The sequence below is a fragment of the Anopheles nili genome, chromosome 3 (assembly GCF_943737925.1).
Source record: "Anopheles nili chromosome 3, idAnoNiliSN_F5_01, whole genome shotgun sequence".
NCBI classification, from domain to species: Eukaryota; Metazoa; Arthropoda; class Insecta; order Diptera; family Culicidae; genus Anopheles; species Anopheles nili.
The window spans coordinates 74,687,747-74,705,349 of record NC_071292.1 but is presented as its reverse complement, the minus strand read 5'-3'; positions in this window follow the sequence as shown (position 1 = coordinate 74,705,349).

Here is a 17,603-nt window from a genome sequence, read left to right as displayed (position 1 = left end):
AGCAACACTAACGAATGATAGTCGCTCTGGTATGCAAATCGATGACTCGGATGCATATCGGATGCGATTTGCGCAATGATTTCGCACGCCGAAGATCCACCGGCGAGGCGCAAAAGTCCCTCATGCGTGTGAGTAAGCTAGGCAACGTAGAGAATGTACTTTTCTATACATTTTTCCCTCTTGCATGCTCTGGCGCATGGGCTCGATTTAATGAGACGTATCTAAAGATCGAAGAATTCATCTCATTACGCTGCGAGAGCTTGTAAGCAAGCAAGCTTGTAACAGCCGTATCGGTCGGTGCGCGTCTTTCCGGTTACCCTTTTAACTGTTCAAAGCTGCTTATCAACAGAAACTTGATTTTCTTTTCACTTTCTTGTTCGGTATCTGCGGAGCGGTTTGCGTGATGTGTTTTGTTTCACGACGCCTGTGTGAAGTTTCCTATTTTAGTGCACTGAAAGGAAAATGCGGTAGTCGCTTCAAAGGCGAAGAAAACTAACTCAACTATCGTGAGCAATAATTCATTAACTGGTCGAAAAAATTTCTGCTCTTTGAGTAGACAATTAGATGAGGTTGTGAGTAAATTTTTTTTTCAGCATGGTAAGATTACTTTTAGTAATTTCTTTTCAACCTTTTAAATAAAGCTCACTGTTGGGAATCATTTTTTAATGGAAACTTATCCATTTACGTATAACTCGATAATACAAATCCGGAACTTGTCTCGATACCAGATTTTCCTAAAGTCGCTTGCAATTTTTTATGATTTTGTATTTCATTATCCATGCATCTGGAATGGAAGATCTTACAACTCACAGCAGTCTGAGAATTTTTTCCTTAACACCGATAGGTAACAAAACCGAATAAAAAACATTCTGGGAAAGGAAGTGGTGAAGATGAGCTGATAGGATTGTTAGGAGACGCACTTGAACGGGTTCTGCCGTTGTACGCTGGAACGAAGCGAACCGAGCGGGTCTTAGCTATCATCTGCCACGGTTGCACTTGCTCTAGTATGATCGTCCGTATGCAAATCGCTTGCTCCCGGTGCAACCGACACGGCAACATGACGAAGGTGGGCCCACGTAAGCCAGAAGATGGACCCATCGAAGGTAGCCCGCAAATGTTGACTGGATGCGGCGATGGCTATTATGCATAGCTCCGGGGCTAGATATTATGGTCCGAAGTGGGCATCGGGTGCATGATGCAGATTTACGACGACAACTTCTCGCGAGACGTGTGTTCGTTACGTACCGGTGTACATGTAAATGACTCCCGGGAAAACTGGTTCCCAGCAAGCACACGTTCTGGACGAGCCAGGCACGTTTGATGCGTTTGAAATGCGCAGGAAGTGGAATAGATTGTCCATCCGGGTTGATTAAAACCTGAACCTGATCGTTGGAGTTGGCATGAAAGCATTTCCTCCTGCTTCAGAAGGATTGTGATCAATAAATGCGTATCCATTTTATATTAAAAACAGTTTCTTGATATACTGGTCGATCGCCTTACAAACTTGTCTTACAAAGATGTATCTTAACAATGAATGAACAGAAAGATCGTCGAATCGACTCATGCGATCCTTTCACACGGTACCGAACAGACCAGAGGCATTTCCTGTGGTAACCATGCGCACAAGACAAAAACGAAAACAACAAATCGGTCGCCATCTAAACACGAAACTTCAAGGAAATTAACGTTGCATCATACTTTGTTTACGAACGAAACCGACCGGAGTGGGTTGAGATTTTTTTCTCTCCTAAACCTGAAAGGGTGGCATTGGCGAAAGGGGTGTTTAGCGCCCGGTGTTCGCGGTTGAGATCGTTGATTGACGGTCGAATACGCGTTCGAAAAATTGGGAGACACAACGCGGGCATTACCCACTTCGTCCGGGGGTGGCCTACGGCGCGAGCGAATGGAAAAACAAAACGACATACTCACACTCTGGCGGCGGTGCACCTTGAGCAGTTGTTGTGCCGAAAATATAACTGCGTCGTGGTAGATTTTTGATTGTTTGCCCGCACCTGGACCCGGGTGGAAGGGTCGATTGTAAAAGTCGTTGGTACAGAAAGCAGAAATCTCAAGGAAAAATACTGTAGCTCAGGGTGGCCTAAAATGTGCGACTATTGTGTGGATTTTGGAGCGCATCCAGCTAAAAACCCACCATCGCGGGGGAGTAATTAATATTTTTGTGGAAAATGCGCCATTCGTCCTATTTCCAGTATCTCACACGTGGGACCCAGTTCACAGTCTGACTCATGGGTCCTTTCTTTTGCTTCCTCTCATCGCTTTCTGCATCTTTGCTGAGGGATTATGCTAAACTGGACACGGCCTGAGCGCGTTTGAATCGGCCCGCACGCTACTCGGCCTTTTCTGTGTCAATGCCACACGGGTGACGTTTCGCGCCGTGCATTAGATACCGCACCGTGTGGTGATCGCGATCGTGCGAATGACAGGTGGAAATAGCCAACCCCTCCGTCTTTACTTGTCTGACAGATCGCTTACGGCCGTCCCCTCGGTTCCGTTTTGTTTTTTGTTTTGGTTCCCCTCCGCAAGTTGGGTTCGTTTCGCGTTTGTTTTGTTTTTCGTTCCGGCCCACCGTTGGCCACTCGTCGCAGAGTGCTGACGAAATCGGGCGTCGAAGTTCGATCGAATTTGCCACCCTCCGGGGCAGCGTGCGTGGCATCGGGCGGTTTTAATGAGTATGTTCAACCCGATAAAGAGCCCGCCGACCGGTGTAAAGTAGGGTGACGCGACTCCTCCGGGGGTAAATCGATTAATAAATGGTTCGCGTTGTAACGCGCCCTTTCCTGGGGGGTTAGTGTGTTTAGGTTAGCATAGCGTTGAACGCACGCCAGCTACCCACTGGGGTTTTCGGAGGTTTAGTGGGCCTTATTTTACACCCGCTGTAAGCCTGCTTCGGGTTGGCGGCTTGTGCGATTACCTCGTATTGCGCCGAAATCGGGTTCTGGTGGTTTCTGTATGATGTAATGTGTAATGCTGATGTGGAAGGCTGGTGGCGTCGGTACGGATCGGACTGGCGTACGGCGGAACCTTTACGATCACTATGCGATGCGATCGAAAATTTCGATCCCGTCTTCACACGTGACCTTTCCCTGTTACTCGGCGAGATCGTTGCGCTTGGTCAGGGCAACCAAGAGGAATAATAATGAATGGTAATTTTGGTAGCCCTTTTGCATCTACGTTTTTGATATGTCGATTGATGATGTTTGTGTGCCACAGTGGTTGATGGATGTCAGAGCACGTACATGCTTCTTCTGACTAGAGCGAGAACCATCGCGCCATTAGCGAGTGTTCTGTTGGGCAAAACTCTGTAACTTTTGTTAGAATTTATTGAGATTTACTTTTTTAAAAGTTAATAAATTTTTTAATATGGGGCTAAAGTCCACAAACACAAAGCATGAAATGATTGGGCTTTGTAAATATTTTGAGACAAAAGCGGTTTCAATCTGAAAATGCTGTCATTTCTAAACATGCATTAATCGATACGGAAAATAGCACCGATTTGCCTTGAACGTAGAAGCAGAACCCAACGTTGCGTTAGATAATCTCCCAATGCAAAGGGGTGTTTTTTTCTCTCTATTCTCTAGTCTCCAAATCAAGAAACGAAAAAATACATCTCTCTCACACTCACAAACACATATCCACAGGGTGCACTTTATGCGCAACCATTTTTCCTCACATTAGTGGCGCGGCTCGAATTCCCAGCGCAAATAATGGGGTAGGAAAAATCCACCCTTACGAAGCTGACCGTTATCGGCGTGCAACGGACGGGTAATTATCAGCTCGCCGCCCGATGGGGTGCAATAGCTCCGGTTTACATTTCCGGACCTTGACTGAAATTCAGCCGGACCGGTCGCCGTAGACGCCGCGATTGCAGTACGCATGCAGGTTGCATCGACCACCCCCAGAAGGGTGGGCGCTAAGGGGGTGGTTCCAAGGAAAAGAAGCGATGCCTTCGGCAGAAGAACCTCATACCGAGGAGGTGCTGTACTGCTGTCGCTGCTGCTGCATATCTTCCGGCCCCGACTGCAATCGGTGTAAGTGCGCGGGCACACATTGCGTACAGCGGTGGTGTGTAAATAATCATCCCTCACTCGCACCCCGTACACTCGCGCCCTTTACATCCCCAAGGGTTTGCTGAGGGAGGGAGAAATTCTTCGCCGACGGAGACTCCCAGCTCGACACAGGGCTTGGTAAACGTTGCATAATGCTGCGCGTTGTTGGTCAACGCATATTTCTTTTATTATCATTCATGCTGTTCCTTCGATTAATCCAACCGGCATGGACGGGTACGCGCGAAGGGTCGCTGAGGCGAACGCACGGAGACAACTGGTGCTTGCGCTTGCGCTTGCGCTGTCGTACCACATACGCATAACTTATCTCCGGTGGCCTAGATTTTATTATACGCAACGAAATCGATTGGCCTCGACCGATCGGTCCGGACCGGGTTCGAGTGGTTTCCGATTGACGGCTCGAGATTGGTTGCAAGCCCCAGACAACGACTGCCACTGGGGAGTAAACGGAAATGACTGCCAGCCTGTGCCGGAAGACGGGAAAAGGTTAACCGGCTCACATCCGGATGGATGCGGCGGCAGATCGTGCGAGTGGTTTCGAGGCTCTGGGTGATCAAGGTGCTGCTCGGCGCTTTGTGTTTGAAACGTTTCGCTAAACTTTAAGGCGTTTAGTTCATTTATTCCGTCAAAACTTAGCTTCAATGTGAAGTTTCTAATTTCTACTTACTATCAATAGTTAATTTTGAATCAGAGTCTTTATAAATCCGTACCTGTAAATAGAAATTAAAACCAAATATTAAAAAGAGGCCGAAACGCAGGTAGTAAACAACGTATCATGCGTCCATGTTCCATTACACTAAAAGCTCCCGCTTTGAGCAACATGCTCCAAACCAAAACAAACAATACCAAATAAGCTCTGACATGTTTTGTTTTGTACTTTTTTTTTGGCAACATAACCCAAGCAAAATTTTGAATGATTTTTCCCGCCCATCCTCGTAGCATGTATGCTCATTGATAGTTGGGTTTTCCAAACATTTCCCTTGTTCGAACACGACCCTCGTACGATCCCGGAGCATGACATTCGAGACCCAAAAACCGGTTACGATCTCGCCGACCCGAAAACGGGCAACTTCGCTCACCCCAAGGGTTCAACGAATGGGTTTTGCGATAAATTTAATTATTGGAACGCTTCATATCGTGTAGCAAACATAGCCCTTTCTGGGTTTTATTTTTTTTGTGCCACATATCTTTACCTAACCGGCACTACCATTTACAGACTACGTTGCCTCTGTATCCCTGCACGGATCCCGATCCCAGCGGTGAGTTTAAAAACCAGATGAAAGCACACACGCAAACACCGTACGAGCAGTAAGAATTTACCTTTCCAATGTTTGATGGAGCACAATGAGATGGTCCTTTTTGGCCAGAGTAGAGTCGCATTGGTAATTTACTGATAATTTGATAACCAATCTTCTCCCGGTGCAATCATGCGGTCGACCGAGCATCGAACGGCGCAAGTGTACATTTTTTAAACGGAAGAACCTTTCGGCCACCACCATGTCGGAGGCAAGGGTAAATCAATTGGCCCTTTGAATAGCTCCGATCAGCAAAAGCGTAACACAGCGCCATCATCTTGAGGAAAACGATGGTTTTCCTGCACGTAAACTCAACACACCATTCCCCGTTTGAAGTATGTTGTTCCCGTTTGTTTTTCCCTCCGATTACTAGCTACCATAGGGACTGTTTCTTTGTTTGCCAAGAGGGAATGATTATGGGAAATGGTTTTTTCTCACTGTGGGATAACAACAAGGCAGCGAGACATAGGAGACTGTGTCTGATTTTCTCCCAGGACAGCACGAGGGATCTGTTTGCGCAAGGAACGAAATCACGGACACGGGCCCGTTTTCCCGTGAAAGTCGCGCCACTAACACGCCCCATCAACCGATGGGTTCCTTTATTTGGATCCCTATCCCGTAAGTAAAGGATTTTCGGTAGCACTGGGGCCGAAGCAAAGCGTAACCGAAAGAAAGCGTCGATGATGGAAACAGAAATGACGCCCCTTTGTAGAAAAAACGATAGGGCTGCGAGGAAATGCGACCCGAAAAGCTCGCTACAAACCCCAACTACGGTTCCCGTATCCCGGTATCCCGGGAGCTGTACGGTCGAAAAGTGCGAGAAATAAGCGCCAGGAACCTGTCGGAAAATTTGCAACCCCCAAAACCCGACTGCAGACACGAGCAGACACGCTCGGGATGGCTTGGAGCGCGTGGCAACGGGAAAGGTTAATGCACCCCTAAAAATTGAAACGTCTCCGCCGAGCGCACCGTAAGGTTGGTCGTGGTCGTGAAGGGCGAAAAGGACGCTTCGGGAAACCCGGGGGTTTTCCTTGTGCGAATCAGGGAGATCCAAATAATCGTGCCGAGGGTAGGCGAGATGGGACTGCTCTTCGTATAGTAATAAATGCTTCAGCGGTGTGGCGCTAGGATCGTGCCGGGTTGATAAGGGCCGCCGAAGGACGAAGGTGAAAAAGGACGAAGCAAGTGCAGTTGAACATCTTCACCGAGGGACGCCCACGTCGAGACAGCTGCCGTTTTCGTTTCAGTTTTCCCTCCCGATCTCGCTGGTTTTTCACGCTTTCCATCGCCCCCGGGAGCAGTGCAAGTAAATGTTTCATCCTTCCTCTAGCGAAAATAGAACCAACCCGGTGGAATAATGCAGGCTTTGGTGGTGAAGCATCGTCGAGGTTCATCTCCTCCCGTTGGTAGCTCCAGACAACTTTCACTTCGAAGAGAAAGCTCTCCGCGACCCTGCTCGACACCCCGTAGCCCTGGGAAAGTAAAAGCTTTAACGGAAGTCGTCCTTTTCTTCGATGCAAGTGAGTTGGGAAGGGGAGAGGAAGCAAGAAAGAAGAAACAGACGAAGAGAGACAAAAAGAATGAGAGAGAAGGAGCTGTAAGCTAGGTTAGAGAAACGTTCGAATAATGATGTGTGAGCGAGATGGCGCTTACTGGTGGCAGGAAAATGGTGTGTCTAGTTAGTGTGAAAGGAAGCGTATCCTATCGTTGAGTGAAATCTGGGACGGGGAGTGAACCGGAAAATGGTGTAGAGAGCCGATGGATGAGCGAGGATGTGGCAGAATAGAAGACCCATCGGAAGCACGAGGATGATAACCCACCCGCCCGAGAAGAAAAGGCTCCGGATGGCGTCGGATTCAGTTGAACAAATGAACACAAATTGTCGGGATCATGGCATGCTGCCAGGGATCGCTGCAGGCTCTAGAAGCGAATGGCGGTGGTAGGCAGGCAGGGTGGTAAGGTGCCATTTGCCTGGGGCTGCCAAACACTTGGAGCAAGACAGTGGATGCTAAGGTGGTCAAAAAGTCGAGCAACTGTGGATCGATGTACGTGATATTCAAAACATTTGACGTAAATAACTTTATGTTGAATTATAAATTGTATAAAGCTAACCAGAAGAGATTTAATCAATCTTTAGCTTAGCGTATGCTAGTTTAGAAGCAAGATATCTAATTTGCTTTTGGGTTGGCAATAACTAATGAATTATTGTTCAAATTTGAAAAAAAAACTTTAGTCTAACGATCAACGAGTTTCTGCTCAGATATTTCACAACAAAATTTACAACCTATTGTACTTAAATTATTTGTACAATTGTATACTTGTGACGAGAACACCAATTACTTTTAAAATGAAAATTTTTATCCTCAGCATTTTGAATAAAACCATATGAAATTGATCAACAAGTTTTCATACACCACATTAGAGCATGTTCCTTACACCATGCAAGCTTCATTGCTACCCGTTATGCTCGAGCTATGTAACCTTACACAGAAAATATGCACGATGCGCTTAGCGAGTTCGTGAAAAATTATCAAAAATCTCCATAATGGCTTCCTTGCAATGCATAAATTCAATTCGATTCCAGGTGTTTTGCATTCGTCCTAGCAAACTGAACCGTTTAGAAACAGCTCGCATTCGCTGCTTGAGCATAAGCTCTTTCTTACTTTTCCCATGCGCCAGCAAGGATACGGAGAAAACCTTCGGTGTTGGTGAAAACTTTTCCTTTCCTTTTTATTCTCATCGACGAAACGAGAGCGAGAGTTTGATTGAAAGCGAAACACACCATCGTTTTTTTGTGTGTGAAAAGCAACATCCTCGAAGGTCGGCATGGTAAGTGCCGAAAGGGACGAGTTGCAGGGACGTCCTTCGCTCGGTTCGTTCGTCCTAAGCTTTTTGTTGTTGTTGCCTGTTTAGCTGGTTGCGTGCCCACTCTGGAAGCACGCCACCTGAGTTCGCCAGCGAACGAAACCCATTCACACACACGCTCACAAACGCTAGCAAACATAGCAAAAACAGGAGCGTCGTGCGCAAGGAAGCGCCAGGAAAATGCCACCACCAGACGACGGAGACGGAGCGGCGCTTTGGTTTGCAGCAATCGTCATCATCGTCGCTGTTAGTCGTGTTGTTGCCTAGCGTCTGACGCGCTGAATAGGTCTGGCTCAAACTCCAAGAAAACCACCGTCAAGGATATGCAGCACGGTGGCGACAGAAGGACGCGAAAATGAAAGCTGAGCGGAGCTGGCTGCAGTTTTTACACCCGGCGATAAGCGAAACGAATGGCGCAACACGAGCACGAAGGACGCGGACCACCCGTACCGCCCTTGGGAGGATAGCTAGGATAAACTGGTCCACAGGACTTGATCTCTCGTCCTTTCTCCTCGGTGTTGTCGCGTTGCCCCGGGTAACCCTCAAATCCGATGGCTGAGGTCCTCAGACGGTGGCTGTTCGCGTTCGCGTCTGTGGCTGGGTTTTGTAAACGAGCGTTGCCAGGATTGAAAGGGCTTGCTTCGAACCGAACGGAAGAACCCATACCTCGGTCATGTGCCTTGATGTGTTTTTTTTTCTTACGAGCTTCTTTGCTTTCTTTCGCTTGGAGCCCTAAAATACATCCCCGGTAGCATGTTCGTTTGTGTGTGATACCGTGGGAATCGTTCCGTTTCCCCAAAGCAGCAAACCGAAACCTACACAACAAACACGCCAACGCCCTATCCTGTCCTCTGATGCCTCCTCCGTGAACAAACATGCTAGAGGTTGTTTGACTTTTTTTTGTTGGTTCACTTCTCTCCATCGCTGGTCTATTTTCCGATCCCATTCCTTTTGAGCGAACCGAAAATGGCAAGTCAAACGAATGCCAGCGCCCGTTGGGTGCTGGTTCTACCGCACGTGGTCGCTGTGCGATGCCGAGAACGATGATTCCGCTGATCATTATTGCATCGAACATGACGCCAATAGGTGGCAGGAGGAGGAATTGTATCACCCGATAAAAAGAAAAAACCCCCATGACCGAACAGACGCGTCTTGAACGGACGGGCGGGGTTGTATTACGATAATGATTACGGCCCCACGACGATGATGAGCGTCGATGATGGCACCCGGCATCGATAGACACACCGATTCCATTGTCGGGGAAGAACGTCGGCCATCGGAAACGCGACCGATGTGATTCAATAATGGGGGACCCTTTTTTGCTTTTTCTTTCGTACACGTGGCGGGGCCAGGAAGGAGAACTTTATGCAACGACTTCAACGTTGAAAGGATGTGCGCCTTTGTGGAAGCAACGGCTCACGTGAATGCACCCACACAAGGGTGACGAAGTTTTCACCGCACCGGAAGGTGAGATCCCCTTCCAGGACGGTGGAAAATGGCGAACTGCAACTGGCGAACGGTTATGGAATAGTGATAAGATGAGCTTTTGACACCGTGGCGCATAAAACTGACGACATCACGTTCCCGTGGCTCATTCCTGAGGGTGGGTATCAAGTGTGGAATTGAGGAAAAACCTCACTTTCAGAGGGAAAAAAGACACACATTCCAGCCGCCGTCTCGTGCAGTGCCACTCCCGGCGATTTAACGATTGCACTTTCCCGGTGGCAGGTTTTAACGGTAAGGTAAAGGACATTATGGACGGTACGTGGGCGAGTGTCATAATTGGAGTGGGCCGCAAGAGGGTGTGAAGCCCTCCAATGCAGTTGGGGTGTCTGCTGGAACGTTTACGAGGCGACATCAGTGTGAAATGTCTGTGCTTCTGCTGCAAGCAGTCCATTTGGGATAGTCCTGGTTGTGCTACGCTTCATAAACCGGTGGCAACGAAATCATTATGTGCGATTTTAATTAGGCGTAGCAATTTTAAACCACAGAGCACGACACAGCTTTGAGTGCTAGAGAGAAAACTGTTTTTAATCATAATGATAGGTTGGCTGAAAATTTTTAACACATTTCAAATGGTGTAAGAAATCATATATCGATTCCTCCAAAGCTTCCAAATTGACGTTTCCTAAATTGATTGCAGCTCACTCAAGAAATAAAACGAAGATGGAAACTCATCCGGGAAACCCTTCGGTCGTGTCTCACTGGTGGCAAAACCCTCCGAACAATCAGCCATCATCAGCCGAAAGGTTCATCAACCTGTTTCGCTCGAAAAGTTTACCTCAAATCGCACCATTACTCCACGCCAAATTAAACCTTCTATTTAATAAATTTTCATTTCGATTGGCATCCGTTTCCCGCCATCCTTACCACGAATACCCACGCCGGGCGGGATTCGTGTCGTTCGCGCGGGTTTTCCCACCCCAGCCACTCATGTTCCTTGTTCGTGTCGCTTTTATGTCGCGTTTCCTGTCGCACGCGGCCCAAGTGGTCCTGCTTTTCCATCTTCTTTTCGAGGTTTTTCATCTGTTTAGCCTGTGCGATACCAACCTGTACGCGCCGGAACGCGCGTTAGCAGCCACCAGAAAGCATAAGCGGAAATGTCAACGACACCGCGGGCGGCCCAGACGGGTTGTGCTTTTGGTGTTCATTTTTTTTTCGCCTTCCGCCTTCCGGACGTTCAATGGGAAATGAGCTCTCGGTTTTTGAGGGCCGGCTTGACTTGCTGGATCTGGATTCGTTAAGGATATTGGCTAGAGGTTACCAAAAACCAAGAGCTACAAAAAAGCTCGAGCCACGTCAGACATCTTTTAAAAAATGTATACCACCAGCACAAACGTTCTCGACGCGAGCTCGGTTTCGCCACGCGGTGCAGAGGAGCGAACGCGGAGTGCAATCTCGAACAAATTAGACACGGGACTAATAAAAGAAAACCTAGCACCGACGGAATAGGAAGCCCCGGGAACGGCCGCCGTCCAGCGTCGACCACTAATTGAAATGTGAATTCTTATCATTCGCCTTTTGCGGTTTGCGGTGTGCGATCGTTCACCGTCCGGGATATTCGAATATTAATGTCCGGACGTTGTGCGAGCTGGCACGAGTTTTATGGTCATTAATGGGAGTGGGAGGGAGACAGAGAGCCGACTACGTGGCTACCGATGCCAGGATACACCAGCAGTACGACGAACGTCAGTCTATCTTTGCGCAACGTTGGCAAAGTGCAAATTCATGAAATCGTTTAAATTTTAATGAACGTAAATTTATATTCCCGTGCTCAGACTCCCTTCGCTGCCGCATTCCGGCTGATGGCCACATTTTCCCAACACGGCCCTTGGTTCCTGCGGGAGCTTCATTTCATTCTGTTGACTTTGAGCTGCGGCACCTGCCGTCCCGGCGTAACCGCTGGAGCAGCATGAAAACTCTCCGGCCGCGCGCGAGTGCATTGGCTTTTTCCCTTTCAGCCTTTGTTCCGGCGCGCTAGACGAACGTCCTTTCGTCCCTGCGAGTGCGCGTTCGTCGGCATCGTCGAAAGGGAAATGCTGCATGTGTCATTAAGTTAAAGTTGCTCCACCGTTTTCCGAGCGATGGCACCCCGTGTGTCTCATCCGGGGTGGGAAAATGGCGCCAAACCATGGAAAATCCGTTTCTCCCGACCGATCGCGCGTTGCGGTGCAAAAAGTTTGCTTTATTTTTTCTCCCTCCCTACCTTTCTCGTCCTTTCCACCCATTCCACCCCATAGGGTTGGTTGTTCGTGGCAGCGCCGTGGTTATTGAATTTAATTAAGTTTTTCTCCTGCCCCATCCGCGAGTTCTGCCCGCTTTGAGAGTCCTTTGTTAGTGACAAGTGTAATAGTTGCACGGCTACCGCATGAGCCCGCACCTGGCGTGGCTTCGTGTTATCCTGGTTTCGGAGAATACCCACGAGGGGAAGGACTCTTTGTGGAGTGGCGAGAGCCAGACGTTTAGCTCTTCCGCACAGCCGCCACAGACCGGTTTAAACAACCGAAATTGAATACTCTATCCGCAAACAAGGGTCGGGCTGGAGAGACGACAAGGAAGTCAAAAGACCATTTATGGGGTAAATGCTACTTAGTGAAACTCATTAAAACAATTTTGCCAAGCTAATTGAATCGAAACTTCCAGTGATGGTGGTGAAGTTCTGGCGGCGCAATCCGGGAGTGACTGGTGGTGTGCGAAATTATTTCAAGCTTCCTCCGCATGAGTCGGCTGAGGAGTTATTTGTTTGCTGGCATCATCCCTTGCGGAAAGTGCACAAATGACGGCTCATAAAAGGGCTGTAATTTGCGTGTAATGTTGTTTGCAGATTCATTTTCAAAGCTACGGATGCTACACGGCGAAGGATGTTTGTAATATGAGATGAATGCTTACCATCACACCAGGATATATAATTGATCGTGCCCCCTCCACCGGAAGCACACGCTTACCCTTTGTTATAAATGAATGGCGATAAGGCATTACAGCAAGCAGCGGCTTTCGATTTTCATGCAACGTTGACGCACCGTGATCAAAAATCAATGTTTAATTAAGAAACGCGTATTAGGTTGCGCGTCGGTTTCAGCATGTAGGAAGAAAACCTAAACCATGCGCCTAATGAAATAGAAACGTCTCTCTTTCTCAAAACGGCCGAGCTCGACGGACCGATTCTCGGAAGCCCACGAGCGCCACGTCAAAGCCGCAAAGAACTCGCAAACTCTAGTGTTCCCCGGTGCGAATGTACATGATCCGTCGTGCGCGATTGAGAAGAAAAACCGCGAGTGATTATCGTTTCAAATTTCATCCCCCCCCCTCCTTGAGTTTTACGATGACGAGAAACAAAAGCAGTCCACTCCCCAACGCAGGCTGATCCGGGAGCAATCATTTTAGAGGTGTATCGCACATCGAATGCTCCGTCGGGCGTTTCAAGTGGTCCACAACGCGAGTCTGAGTAAACAATGGCTCATAATCCGCCTGGTAGAGGGATAATCGGAAAGTTTCGCGAGAGCAAATGAATAATTGATAATTGTGAAACACTACCCCGAGGGCTGATGATCGGGTCGGGAAGGAAAACGGCAGACGTAGCGCCGTCTACTGTAGTGAAAATGTTTCTACCATCATCATTACATCGATGCAGCTAGGACGAGGCGTTAACGCGAGTATGCTAGACGTGCTTGAAAGGGATTAATGTTGATGCTCGGCTAAAGGAAAATGCTTCGCGGGTGGTTGGACCGATCTGACCGGCTCCTACTCGCGGTGGCCATCGTTCCGCGTACGGAGAACCTACGACTCATCATCTCGACGCCGCCTGCGATTTATGCGAATTCTTCCCCTCAGCAAGCATCCTTGTGCTCGTTCCAGAAGAGTGTTATTTGTTCGAATTTTCCGAGCACAGCACGGACGCTTAAACCACCTTCACACATACACACACTGTTTGTGCGAACGGAAACCACCGGGTGGGATGAGCCATCGGTCGTGCGTTCAGCCCTTTTGCCCCTTGGCCCACCTATTCGCGTGCTTTATGCAACAAGAGCAAGTGTCAGTCAATCTGCGATGAAAATTATCCTTCATCATCAGATATCTTTTTCCGTTGCGGCGAAAATCCTTTTCCTTGTGCGTCTCACTCTCTCTTTCTCGTTCTCGTTCTTTGTGGCTCTTTGAGCATGAGTGTTACGGCGTCTCGAGCGGTGTTACCTCACCAATCGAACGGTGGATGAGAAGTACCACCTTACCGACCCTCAACCTGGTGTTCCTATGTTGACAGCTTACGAAAATCGGCATCATATCGAGGTGGTGGGATGTGGGATGCAGATAGGGACAGGAGATTCAATTTGATTCATCAACGTTCCTACCGAGCGGTACCAACCCGTCTGTACGAACGCGTGTAGCATAAACCTGTTACGCACAGACACGCCGAGACAATCGCCAGACTGAGCGACAGCCCGGTTTAGCTTTACCACTCAGACACAGCCGCCCAAAACCCGACATCCTTTCCTGGTAAACTTCCCACTATGGCCACCACGCGTTGTGCGATGGCACAAACTTTAATTTGGTGTCGAACGGAAACGCGATACCCGGCCCGATGGGTGGCTATGTGGGTGGGTGGGTGTTGGCCAACAATCACCGGCAACCGTTCGGGCGCATCGGAGTCGAAGCCACAGAAAAGCTTGAATCGAACGCTCGCCTCTTCGGCAGACCTATTGTGTGGTGCCGTATTTATCGGGGTATTTTTCCTCCCGCTCGCGCTATTTTACCCCGGTGTGGAAAGGACACAAGCTGGGGATTCCACGCGTCAGTGCCGAGACGGGAGTCTGCCCACAGAGCGAAGACCGCCACAGTGCTGCCGTCAATGTCAAGCGGAGAGTGAATCTTCCTTTGGGGGTGCCAACGAGAACGCACGGCTCATGTTGTCGTGCTGTGTTGGCTTTTCCTCCGCATTTTCCACACGGCTCGAGCGAACTCGAGGTGACTGAAGATGCCAAGGAAAACGCATGAGGTCCGGGGTATACGTTTTATTTTCCTTTTCATCGGCACCGATGTCGTTATCATCACATTACATCATCGCACGCTTTCGATCGTGAATGTAAATATCATCGAAGTAATAGAGAGTTAACGCAGGTCCTCCCCAATAGGACCAGTCACTTTCCCGTTACCCAAAGCGTCATGGTTAACCTTTAGGTTATCGGTTATTTTATTGCGAATCGAACGGCTGTGGAGCAAGCAGCTAATTATCGTAATTGATTGATTTACGTCTTGGTGGCTCATGGATGGTTGGGACTGTACGAAAACGGAACAATTCGCTGGCACATAGAGGTCGTATTTATTTGTTTAGGGCACCCAAATTATTCACCCGAAGCTTCTGTGACATCAGATAGATCCATAGCAGATGAACATTTTAAGCAAAGCGCTACTGTTGCTCTGTTGAACGAGAAAATATTTGCTGTTCCAAGCGCTGCCGCTGATCAGCAAATTCTCGGAACCAGAGCAAAAATGGCCGTACGAAGCGCTAAAAAAATGTGGAGAAAATAAATGCACCACCGACCGTACGATCCCTTGGCTCGCGAGCTAGGCGGGACAAATTGTGTGATGAATTATGCCCTTTTTCCCTTCGAGCGCCATTTTTCTAGCCGTTGTAGACGAGGATGTTTTCATTTCTTTTTCCCCGGTTTCTATTCGGGTGTATTATTTTATTTTCCTCCGCCCGGCACACGATTGAATTGTTAAAGAGTTCTTTTCACCCCTTGGAGCGCACAAAACAACTAGGGACGGAAAACATCGCTGGTGGGGATCAGGAGGAGGAAAAAAAGGAAAAATGGTCCAGGTAAAATATGCCATCCGGCCGGATCGCAACAACACGCGATGAGCGTGTAAATATTCATTGAATTGACCTCGGATCCGGTACGGGCCCGGTTTTTTTTCTTATTTCATTACCCACTTCCTATCACAACACACAAAATGAAGAAATAAAAATCACGATGGAAATAGGAAGAGAAAAAGAGAGTGAGCACAAGTAACAGAGATACGGAGAGCGAGAGAGACATCATCACTTAGGATATTTCTTACAAAGAGGTATGTAATAGTAGGACCCAGGTCAGCGTTGCTAAAATTTAAAATGAATATCAACCTAACTTTATGGGTCGTCATTTTCCATAACATTGTCTAATGCTTCTAAACGCGCTGTATTGTTACTCAAATTGAAACACATGCGCGCGGGTTTGATGCGAATAAAAATTCCATTATTCACCGTCATGCAAATCTCGTTACCCTGCCATTTGGCTGACGCCAACTATAGCTCCAATAGATCCCTCGACATAGCTTCTACATCCGGGGCTAAGCGACGGGCGTGTAGTCAAATGTCAAATAAACCGTCCGAAAAGCCAACGACACCTGACTGGTTGGGCTCGGGAACAGTGGGAAAACGCACCAGGTACCTGTTTCGTGCCTTATTTTTATTATTATCCCATCCGTTCCAAGCACCACGTGGCGACACGCGAAAAAGCAGCATTTTCGCGCACTCAGGGCCAGATGCTTGGATGGTTGAATGCGCCAACCTACGTCCGCACGAGCTTTCTTCCACGTGAAGCCCCACGGTAGCTCGCAGGATGTGTTGTGTGATGTATTCCGAGTGATGTTGTACCGCTACAGCATAAGCAGCATATACATGCGCGCTCCAGAGAGACGTGAGCGACAAAACATGTGCGGGTGAGTCGGGTCACCAGGTAGCTTTATTTATTTATTCTTTTCGCTTCCCGTCACTTGCCACTCCTGCACAGACTGCATGGAATTCGAGCAAAATTGGATCCATGGGACCGAAGGTGTGCCACACCCAAGAGAGAAAGAGAGACAGAGATAAATAAAACGAAAAAATGCTGCTTCTGAGTGTAATTCTGCAGTGGATATGCAGCCAAATGGGACGGAAAAGGAAAACAAGAAATAAAACTGAAGGTAACGAAGGCAAAAAGACTAAAATAACGGTGTGGAAAGACGCGAAAGAATCGTTTTCCTTTTCCCGTCTGGCTATCGTTCTAGTTTTGCAAAACGTTAGGACAGAACTCACAGAAAAAACGATGTTTCTCCTAAACAGTTCATCGACCCGCTCGTGGTCGCAAGCTATACGAAGCAAGCATGTCCACCAAAGAGGACATTGACGCAGGGGAAAAGCGTGGAAGAAGAAAAAATATGTCGGCATCGGTTGAACCGGGGCCGACACGAGAAGCATTCTTCCAAAAAATTAATTTCCGCTCAACTTGAGTATCGCGACGAGGACGTATGTTGCCGCGGATGGAGCTGGCCTGGCCGGTTGGTGAGCTTGGTAAGCGTCACGTTTCAGCATTGTCCACAGAAAAGACGCCCGATGGAGCCGCCTGGTGCCTGGTGTACTTTGGGGAGAGTGATCGCGCAGACTTTCCGCAGAAATGGAGCGCATTTTGACCATGCGAAACACAGACACAAGCACTGGCATTTGTTTAAGTTTTCTTTTCTTGTTTCTTGCTTCTGGTTTTCTCTTTCCATCAGCGTCCGGCGTCGCGCATACTTCCTTTCATTATCCCTTAATGAATTCCGCTTCAATTATGCGCCGGGTCTCCTTCCCGGTCGCACTTGAGACGTGGTTCGCATCAGTTTCGTCCGTATTCTTCTTTTCGAGACGTTCTCATCGTGGGAGGTTTCGGTCTATCGAATAGTGCTTTTGCTTGCGCTGGACTGATTGTTTGTTTTTTCTCCGGGAGTGAAAAGCGCATTTCGGCATTTTGTAATCACATCCGCGTTTAATGCTCATGACCTCGCGCCACGGAGTCTTCATTTGGCCAGGAAAGCCATCGGTCATTTCGGTCACCGAGACGCTCGCCAACCCGCCTGACGGATT